The sequence below is a fragment of the Centrocercus urophasianus genome, unplaced genomic scaffold, assembly GCF_019232065.1.
Source record: "Centrocercus urophasianus isolate 14NV4802_14NV808 unplaced genomic scaffold, USGS_Curo_1.0 seq_134, whole genome shotgun sequence".
Taxonomy (NCBI): domain Eukaryota; kingdom Metazoa; phylum Chordata; class Aves; order Galliformes; family Phasianidae; genus Centrocercus; species Centrocercus urophasianus.
The window spans coordinates 42,159-52,208 of NW_024884520.1; positions in this window are offsets into that span (position 1 = coordinate 42,159).

Genomic DNA, 10,050 nt, shown 5'->3' on the forward strand with positions numbered 1-10,050 from the left:
GATACCAGGTATGTGGACATCAGATGGAATACAACTGAGCACGTGGAGCAAAAGCTTTCTGAGAAGCAAGCTGTCTGGATTGATTACCATGGCTTTAAACTAGATGCAATGGGGGGAAGGGGATGGAGTTCTATGTGGCAGAGAAGGGCTGGGGAATGTTGTCACTTTAAGGAAACAGTAGGGAAAAACATCTGAATCATCCCAAAGGATCCCGTGAGAACTCCTCAGAGAAGGTAATGCTGCCAACAGCCCGGCTGAAGTGCCTCTGTACCAGTGTATGCAGCATGGGTAATACGCAGGAAGAGTTGGAAGCCGTGGCACAATTAGAAAACTATAACCTAATTACAGTCATGGAGATGTGGTGGGATGATTCACACAACTGAAGCATGATGATCGAGGACTACAAGTTTTTCAGAAGAGATAGGCAGGAAAAGGGGTGGAAAAGTTGCCTTCTGTGTTAATAGGTGGATAGAGTATGAAGAGCTGCCTCTGAGAAACAGCCACAATCAGGTTGGGAGCTTGTGGGTGAAAATCGGACTGGACTAATAAAAGACATGGTGATTGGGATCTACTACAGGCTGATTGATCAGGGGGAGCCTGTGGATGAGGCCTTCTTGCTTCAACTGCAGGAAGTGTCCTGCTTGCAGGCTCTCACCTTGATGAGGGATTTCAACCACTCAGATGTAGTTAACAAAATACGCAAGTTAGAGATGTAGTCAATGAAATACGTAAAGCGGGGGCTGTCAAGGTCACCAGGCGTAACCAGGCGTAATCTGTGTGGCCCCTTGTGTGGTTAGCGAATACGTGAAAGGGGGGCTGTAACAGTCATCAGCCTCTGCGGGGGCTCCTTGACTCATAAGAAGACCATGATGAGACATGGCAAGACAAGACATGCCACACGTCTATTGGGCACAGATAACCGTAGCAAGGGTGATTGGTAGCATTGTGATATAAGGGACAACTATAAGAAGAGTGTGTTGCTTGCAATAAACGCCATTTGCCGCTCACCCCATTGGTGTCATAAAGCGTGTGATTTGGCCGGGGCTGTCTGAGCACTTCACGACGGGACATTAATCAGAGGTTGCCGAAGCAAAGGCGACACTCAGATGTCTGCTGGGAAAGTGTCGTGGTTTGGCCTGGTTTGGTAACAAAAAGAGATGAAAGGACCCATGGACCCACACTCCGGGAAATGGGGAAAGGGGGAAGGGAAAAAAGGTAGGGAGATGGGCCTAGACGAGGAAAACAGCAGCAATGAGCTAAGGGGAAAAAGTTAATTTACTAAATATAATATTGGAATGTGAGATAATACAATATAATACAATATGATTGGAATTGAAGCTAATAAATCAAAAAAATGAGAGAGAGTGTGTCCAAAACTGAAGTCTTTAATGCTGTAGGTGAGATAGCTAAGGAGTACACAGAGCAAAGAGGGGAAAAAGAGAGAGTCTCATGACTCCCAGTCAATTTTATCTTTCCCCCAAATGGAAAATGGAAATGGAACAAATAAGTCTTCTGGGAGTTGTAGTTCATTCTTCTCTTCTGAGACCAGGACACCAGAACTATCAACAGTCCACGGAACTGCAGCATTAACTCTTTAACTCTCAGTGCACTGCATGATGTAATGATGTAGAATACCAATAACAAATCACAAAACCATGAAAGAAAGCAATGTGGCAGGCTGCAAGCAATCCCAAAGACTCCTCCAATGTACTGAGGATAACTTTCTGGTCCAGGTATTAGACAAACTGATCAGAGGAGAAGCATTTCTGGACCTGGTGCTCACAAACACAGAGGAGGGCTCATTAAAGAAGTTAAGACTGGAGGCACTATGGGTTGTAGTGACCATGCCCAGGTAGAGTTTGTGATCTTGAGGAGGATGGGCCTGGCAAAAAGCAAAGTCAGGACCCTGAACTTCAGGAGAGTAAACTTCAGGCTATTTAAGGGATTACTGGCTGAGATCCCCTGGAAAGCTGTCCTTAGAGATAAAGGAGTGGAGCAAAGCTGGCTACTCTTAGAGATGCCTTTCTGAGAGCACGAGAGCACTCTGTCCCCCAGTATAGGAAAACAAGCAGAGGAGGCAGGAAACCAGCTTGGCTCGGCAAAGACCTGCTGCTCAAACTGAGAGATAAGAAGAACATGTACAGGCAGTAGAAACAAGGATGTGTCACCCAGGAAATATACAGTGATGCTGTCTGGACATGTAGAGATGGGATCTAGGAAAGCCAAGGCACACATAGAACTGCATGTGGTAAGGGATGTAAAAAACAAGAGATTCTATAGACACGCTGGTCAGAAGAGACAGGCTAAAGAGAGTGTACCCCCTCTGATAACTGAAAAATAATTGGCTACAACAGATATGGGGAAGGCTGAGGTACTCAATGAGTTCTTTGTCTCAGTTTTCACTGGCAGCCAAGATTCCCTTCTCTTCCATCCCTGAACCTCTAGGTGGGAACTGGGTGAGCAAAATCCCCTCCACTGTAAGAGCAGAGCAAGTCCAAGACCATCTCATGAGGCTAAATGTGTATAAGCATATGGGGACAGATGACATGCATCCCAGGGTTCTGAGGGAACTGGCTGATGTGGTTGCCAAGCTGTTCTCCATCATATTTGAAAAGTTGTGGTTGTCAGGCAAAGTCCACAGTAGCCAAAAAAAGGGAAACAACATTCATTTTTAAGAAAGGGAGAAAGGAAGACCCCAGGGAACTAAAGGCCAGTGTGCCTCATGTCTGTGCCTGGGAAGATCATGGAACAGATCCTCCTGGATGACATGTTAAGGCACTTTAACATCCGAAACAGCCAGCATGGCTTTACCAAGGAAAGGTCATGCCTGACCAATCTGGTGGCCTTCTATCATGGAGTGATGGCATCAGCGGACAAAGGAAGGGCAACCGATCTCATCTAGTTGGACTTCTGCAAAGCCTTTGACATGGTCTTGTACCACATCCTTTTCTCTAAATTGGAGAGATATGGGTTTGAAGGGTAGACTATTCAGTGGATAAGGAATTGGTTGGAAGGACAAAGCTAAAGGGTTGTGATAAATCCAGGTGGAGGCTGGTGATGAGTGGCATCCTCCAGGAGTCTGTCTTGGGACCAATGTTCTTTTACATCTTTTATCAATTATATAGATGTTAAGATAGAGTGCACCCTCAGCAATTTTGTGAATGACACCGAGCTGAGTGGTGCAGTTGATACAACAGAAATAAGGCATGCCATCCAAAGGGACCTTGACAAACTCAAAAGTTGGGCTCATGCAAACCTAATGAGGTTCAACAAAGCCATGTGGCAAGGTGCTGAACTTGGGTTGAGGTAATCCTAGATATGCATATAGACTGGGTGAAGAACTCCTTGAGATAGCCCTGCCAAGAAGGACTAAGCGGTTCTGGTAGATGAAAGATTTAACATGAGCCAGCAGTATGCACTTGCAGCCTGGAAGACCAACAGTATTCTGGGCTGCATCAAGAGGTGAGGGCCAGGGGTGGTCCCTTCTCTACTCTGCCCTTGTGAAGCCCCATCTGGAGTACTGTGTCCAGATCTGGGGCCTCCAACACAGGAAAGATGTGGAGCTGTTGGAGAGGGTCCAGAGGAGAGCAACAGAGATGATCAGGGCACTGGAGCACCTCCCCTACGAAGACAGGCTGAGGGAGCTGGGCTTGTTCAGCATGGAGAAAAGAAGGCTGCGGGGTGACCTCATGGCAGCTTTCAGTATTAAAAAGGAGATTATAAACAGGAGAGGAATCAACTTTTTTACATGAGTAGATGGTGATAGAACAAGGATGAATGGTTTTAAACTAAAAGAGGGGAAATTTAGATGTCGGGGGAAGTTTTTGACTGAGAGTAGTGAGGTGCTGAAACAGGCTGCCTAGAGAGGTTGCAGATGATCTGTAATCTGTTGTAGTTTCCATGGAAATAAACAGGAGGCAGTACTTTCAGAGCAACCTACATAGGTAACACAGGAACACATAGAAATAACTATTTGCAAGAAAGGATTCTGCACTTTTGAAATTAGTTTGACCAGGGCTGTCCTCATGTTTTATCCATCTAACATTTGCTTTAAAGCATGTGCAACCTAACATTGCTTTACCAGAAGCCTTTTAAGATATAGAGAAAACATGTAAGAGCTTACCTTTGCCCAGGAATCACATGATTCTCAGTTGGAACAGAGGAAGCAGTGAAGACTTTTGTTTTAGAAAGCTGAAAAAGATTTTGAAAGTATTTTAATCACATACTTCACATTTTTGCACCATCTGAAGAAACTCCATCTTGGTCATGTACTTCCAGACAGAAGTTTGAGCAGGGAATGGCTTGTGAGCAGCCCCGAGGAAAAGGATTTGGGGGTGTCAGTTGATGAAAGACTCAACAAGAGCCAGCAATGTGTGTTTGCAGCCTAGGAGGCCAACTGTACCCTGGGCTGCATCAAGAGAAGTGTGACCAGCATGTCAGGGGGGTGATTCTGCCCATCTGCTCTGCTCTCCTGAGGCCACCTGGAGTATTGAGCCCCCAGCACAAGAAGCACATGGAGCTGTTGGAGCAGGTCCAGAGAAGGGCCGCAAAGATGATCAAAGGCTGGAGCACCACCCCTCTAAGGACAGGCTGAGAGAGAAGTGGATGTTGGTGGTATGGCAGTAGAGGCTGAAGCTTCCTGCCAATATTCCATTACACACTGTTGCCATGCAACAGATGGCAGCAGAGAGGCAGACTGACAGAATGGTGACTGACATGGAGGTACTTATGAAGCAAAGGTGTATCAGTGAATTCCTCCATTCAGAAAAAATGACAACTATTGATATTCATTAACAATTGCTGAAAGTTTATGAAGACCAAATGATCAATTTGAGCACAGTGAAGCCAAGGGTTCGTTTCAGCAACAACATCATAGCAGCTCTGAAACAGTGGGTCACCTCCACTGGTGCAGATTTTTACAAGCATGGCATGCAGGCTCTTGTTCATCACTTGTGAAAATGCATAGCTAATGGTGGTGACTATATTGAAAAATAAGTTTTTTGTAGCTGAGAATTTGCTCTATCAAATAGTAATATTGTGCTCTTTGTATCTGTTGTAGTTTCCATGAAAATAAATAGGAAGCATTACTTTCAGAGTAACCAATGTAATTATGAACATTTAAAGCAAAAAGCATCAGTGATGAGTCTATATAACTGTTCAAGTGATGAAGCTTACTGTCAAGTCTAAAGTCTTGTGATAATATGGCTTTAAATTCCTATACAGCATTAGACAGAAATATGCAGACAACATTCATGGCCTTTAAGCAGTATAGAACTATAACTCATACTTAATTTGGGATAAAACTTAAAACTTTATTATCCATATAAAGGCCATCCAGCAAAATAAAAATATTTCTTGATTCAATTTTACTTAAAACTAAGCTCATTTAAATGTATACTCTTTAATAAATTAGAATTACAGTAAGAAACATAGTAAGAAATATCACTGCATACATACAGGAAAGAATTAATTAGAACATTTATTTTTTTTAAACAATGCAAAGACTCTGAAAAAGGTAAATAATGAATGCTGTCTATCTAAAAAGGTACACTTACATCTTCATTCCAGTCTTCTGCTGTCCATTCTTCTACTGAATTTTTCCATGCTCCTATTGCAATTTGGGGAAGGAAAATATGCAGTTACTAGGTAATAAGCACAATATCATACTTAAATCCTTTTGCATTTTAAGCAATCCTGGTTTTATTAGTAGTAAAACATAGTGAGGAGATGGTGGTTGGAAACATGGGAAGCCCTAGAAAATAGTTTTGCAGATTTAAAATTTTGGGATTTTTTTTTTCCTTTAGTTTATGATTTCAGGAATTGCTTAGCCAGACAGCTTGAACAAACATATCTGCAAGAGTGATTAACATTAAATGCTGGTAAGAACTTCCTCCTACACCTGTCTTCGGTGACAGAGAGAGGTTATTCAGCCCCTCCATAGGCTCTCCCACTTCCATACAACCAGAACACATACTCAAACATCCATAATCTTACTCTTAGCATTCTCAAGCTTGAATTTAACCTAGCCACTGGCGTGAAAAGGAATAAAAAACTCTTTTATAAATACATTAACAGTAAGAGGAGGACAAAGGAGAATATCCACTCTTTGCTGGATGAGGCTGGGAATGTGACCACTGAGGATAAGGAAAAGGCAGAGGTTCTGAATGCCTTCTTTACGTCTGTCTTTAAAAGTCACACCAGTTATCCTCAGGATACTCCTCTCTCTGACCTGGTAATCTCGGCTGGGGAGCACACTAACCCCCCTGTGATTCTGGAAGAAACAGTCAGAGACCTACTGCTCCAACTGGACTGCCACAAGTCGATGGGGCCAGATGAGATCCACCCGAGAGTGCTGAGGGAACTGGCGGAGGTGATAGCCGAGCCGCTTTCCATCATCTGTCAGCGCTCCTTGTTGACCGGTGAGGTCCCAGATGACTGGAGGCTTGCCAATGTGACTCCCATTTATAAGAAAGGTCGTAAGGAGGATCCGGGGAACTACAGGCCTGTTAGCCTGACCTCGGTGCCAGGGAAGGTTATGGAGCAGATCGTCTTGAGGGAGATCATGCGGCATGTGTGGGGTGACCGGGGGATCAGGCCTAGCCAGTATGGGTTCATGAAGGGCAGGTCCTGTTTGACCAACCTGATCTCCTTCTATGATCTAGTGACCCATCTGGTGGATGAGGGAAAGGCTGTTGATGTGGTCTACCTAGACTTCAGCAAAGCCTTTGACACTGTCTCCCACAGCATTCTCCTGCAGAAGCTGGCATCCAGAGGCTTGGATGGGTACACTCTTGGCTGGGTAAGGAGCTGGTTGGAGGGCCGGGCACAGAGAGTGGTGGTAAATGGAGTCAAATCCAGCTGGCGACCGGTTGTGAGTGGTGTTCCCCAGGGGTCGGTGCTGGGGCCTGTCCTCTTCAATATCTTTATTGATGACCTCGATGAGGGCATCAAGTGCACCCTCACTAAGTTTGCAGATGACACCAAATTGGCTGGAAGTGTGGATCTGCCTGGGGGTAGCGAGGCCCTACAGAGGGATCTGGACAGGCTGGAGAGCTGGGCTGAAGCCAATGGGATGACTTTCAACAAGGCCAAATGCCAGGTCCTGCACTTCGGCCACAACAACCCCAGGCGACGCTGCAGGCTTGGGGCGGTGTGGCTAGAGGACTGCGTAGAGGAAATGGACCTGGGGGTATTGATTGATGCTCGGCTGAACATGAGACGACAGTGTGCCCAGGTGGCCAAGAAGGCCAAGGACAGCCTGGCTTGCATCAGAAACAGTGTTGCAAGCAGGAGCAGAGAGGTGATTGTTCCCTTGTATTCAGCACTGGTGAGGCCGCACCTCGAGTACTGTGTCCAGTTTTGGGCCCCTCACTGCAAGAAAGATATTGAGGCCCTGGAACGTGTTCAAAGGAGGGCAACAAAGCTGGTGAGGGGTCTGGAACACAGGCCATATGAGGAGAGGCTGAAGGAGCTGGGAATGTTCAGCCTGGAGAAGAGGAGGCTCAGGGGAGACCTCATTGCTCTCTATAACTTCCTGAAGGGAGGTTGTGGTGAGCTGGGGGTCGGCCTCTTCTCTCGTGTCATTAGTGATAGGACCAGGGGGAATGGCTTCAAGCTACGGCAGGGGAGATTCAGGCTGGACATGAGGAAGTATTACTTTTCAGAAAGGGTGGTCAGGCACTGCAATGGATGCCCAGGGAGGTGGTGGAGCCACCGACCCTGGGGGTGTTCAAGGAAAGACTGGATGTTGTGTTGAGGGACATGGTTTAGTAGGAGCTATTGGGAATAGGTGAACGGTTGGACTGGGTGATCTTTTAGGTCTTTTCCAACCTTGGTGATTCTATGATTCTATGATTCTATGATTCTCAAATTCAGCACCAAAGTTATGTCTCAGGTAGCTTCTTTCCAACCTGTTAACCCTCTCCTCAGGCGTTGTGACCCAAATCTCCTTACAAGAGGATTGTATCTTAAATTTATAATTCATATAGTAGCAGCAGAAGGGTCAATAAGCTTCTGCTACAACTGTAAAACATTTCTTCCCATCGGTTTTGGCAGAACTTGTTTGACAAACAGTGGAGCATAGCACCCAGTCCACAGCACATGGCAAAGTGCAGCATACAACATAAAACTGCAGGAAATGACCCTATAGATTTAAAAGCCTGATCATTTCCCTAGGAAACAGGAGACCCAGAGATGCAAAAGCAATGGTCATACTTAAGGCCTTGCACACTAGCATAAGCATAGGGAAGGGGAACCCAGCAACAGCCTGAGCTTCTATTTCAACTGCAGTCAAAAGCCAACAAAGCACTGGCAGAAAAGTTACTGTTACCTTTGAAGCAAAGGTACCATTAACTATTACCTTTGATCAAGCCCAATAGGAAAAGAACTACTACCATCTTAATCACATCCTTCTGTTTAAATGGGAATCCTTCAGGATAAATCCTTACAGAAAAAAGAGCCCTCTGAAGACAGCATTAAATCACATTTGTATTAAACCACTAAATTAGTGCAGTCTTTGGTACACTTTGACCAAGTGGCACCCACCAGGCCAGGGCAGAGCAGGCACAGGGAGATGCACACAGGACAAGAAAGGAGGGATTTTTTAGAAACATAGAATCATACAATCCTTAGAGTTGGAAGGGACTTTTAAAGGCCATCGAGTCCAACTCCCCTGCAATGCACAGGGACACCACAGCTCCATCAGGTTGCTCAGAGCCCTGTCCAGCCTCACCTTGTGTCATGGTTTTGTGATTTTGGGTTCTCGGTATTCCACATCATAACATCATGTAGTGCACTGGGAGTTAAACTATTAATGCTCCAGTTCCGGGTACCTGTCTGGAAGAGAAGAAGAACTACATACTCCAGGGGGCTTTGAGTTCAGAGAGGAGATAGAACTCCTGGCAAGGTCACCTGATGCTCTCTTCTTCGTCTCCCTGCTGCTCAACCGGACTGCACATCTCACCTCAGTGTTGTGGTGCGGCCTACCCACCTTTCGGACACTCTCTCATTATATTTGATTTATTGGTTTCAGTTCTAATTATTCTGCATTACAATGTGTTATCTTGCATTCCAATACCATATTTAGTAAATTAGTTTGTTTCTCCTCAAATCGTTGCTGCTGTTTTTAATCATTTTGGGGTCCCCTGTTTCCCTTTTCCAGAGGCGCGGATTTTGCGAAATCCCTCCGCCCTGCTAGTGTCATGGTTTTGTGCTTTTTGGTTTTCAGTATTCCACATCATAACATCATGTAGTGCACTGGGAGTTAAAGTGTTAATGCTTCAATTCCAGGTACCCATCCCAGTACATTACAGAAGTCATGGAATCTGGCCCTTCTGGGTGGGGGGTGGTCTCTTTTTCCTTCCTTGAGCCCAGCTCCCATCTCCCCTCTCCCTATCCCTTTTCCTATTCAGCTACTGATAGAGGAATTAGTCGATGTTCGGATGAGGCTGCCTCCCTCTGGGAACGAGTGTTAACAGCCGTGAAGGAAAAGTATCCCTTCAAAAATGGCTTGAAGATTGCGATGAAAAAATGGGATACAGTTGAAAAGGGTATCCAGTATTTGAGGGAAATAGGCGTGGTGGAAATGTTGTATGACCCTGACTTTGTTCCTAACCACCCACACCAAAACCGCGACCCTGAAAAGGTGAGGACAACGCCTGAGATATGGCAGAAACTCGTGACAACAGCGCCGGACAAATATGCCTCTACAATGATGTCAGCGTGTGACAGATTCAACGAACAACAGAGAACGCCCTTAGTTTATGAATTAATTGTTACGCTCCAAAACTACGAACAATTGCTGTCCCCAATTCATGCTGCCGTTGCTGCGATATCAAGAATGATGGAGCAAGTATCTCAACTGATTAACCATGACAAACCTGTAGCAGTATCAGAAACGCTGGATGAAGATCAGGATAATCAAATGAGTCTAGCGAAGGAGGTAAAGGAGATGATGAAATTTACCCTAACTAAATACGATGAACCTTCCTTCTCATGTGCACCACCAAAAAATCTCAGCTGTTAGAGGCAAATGCTCTCCGGCTCAAGTAA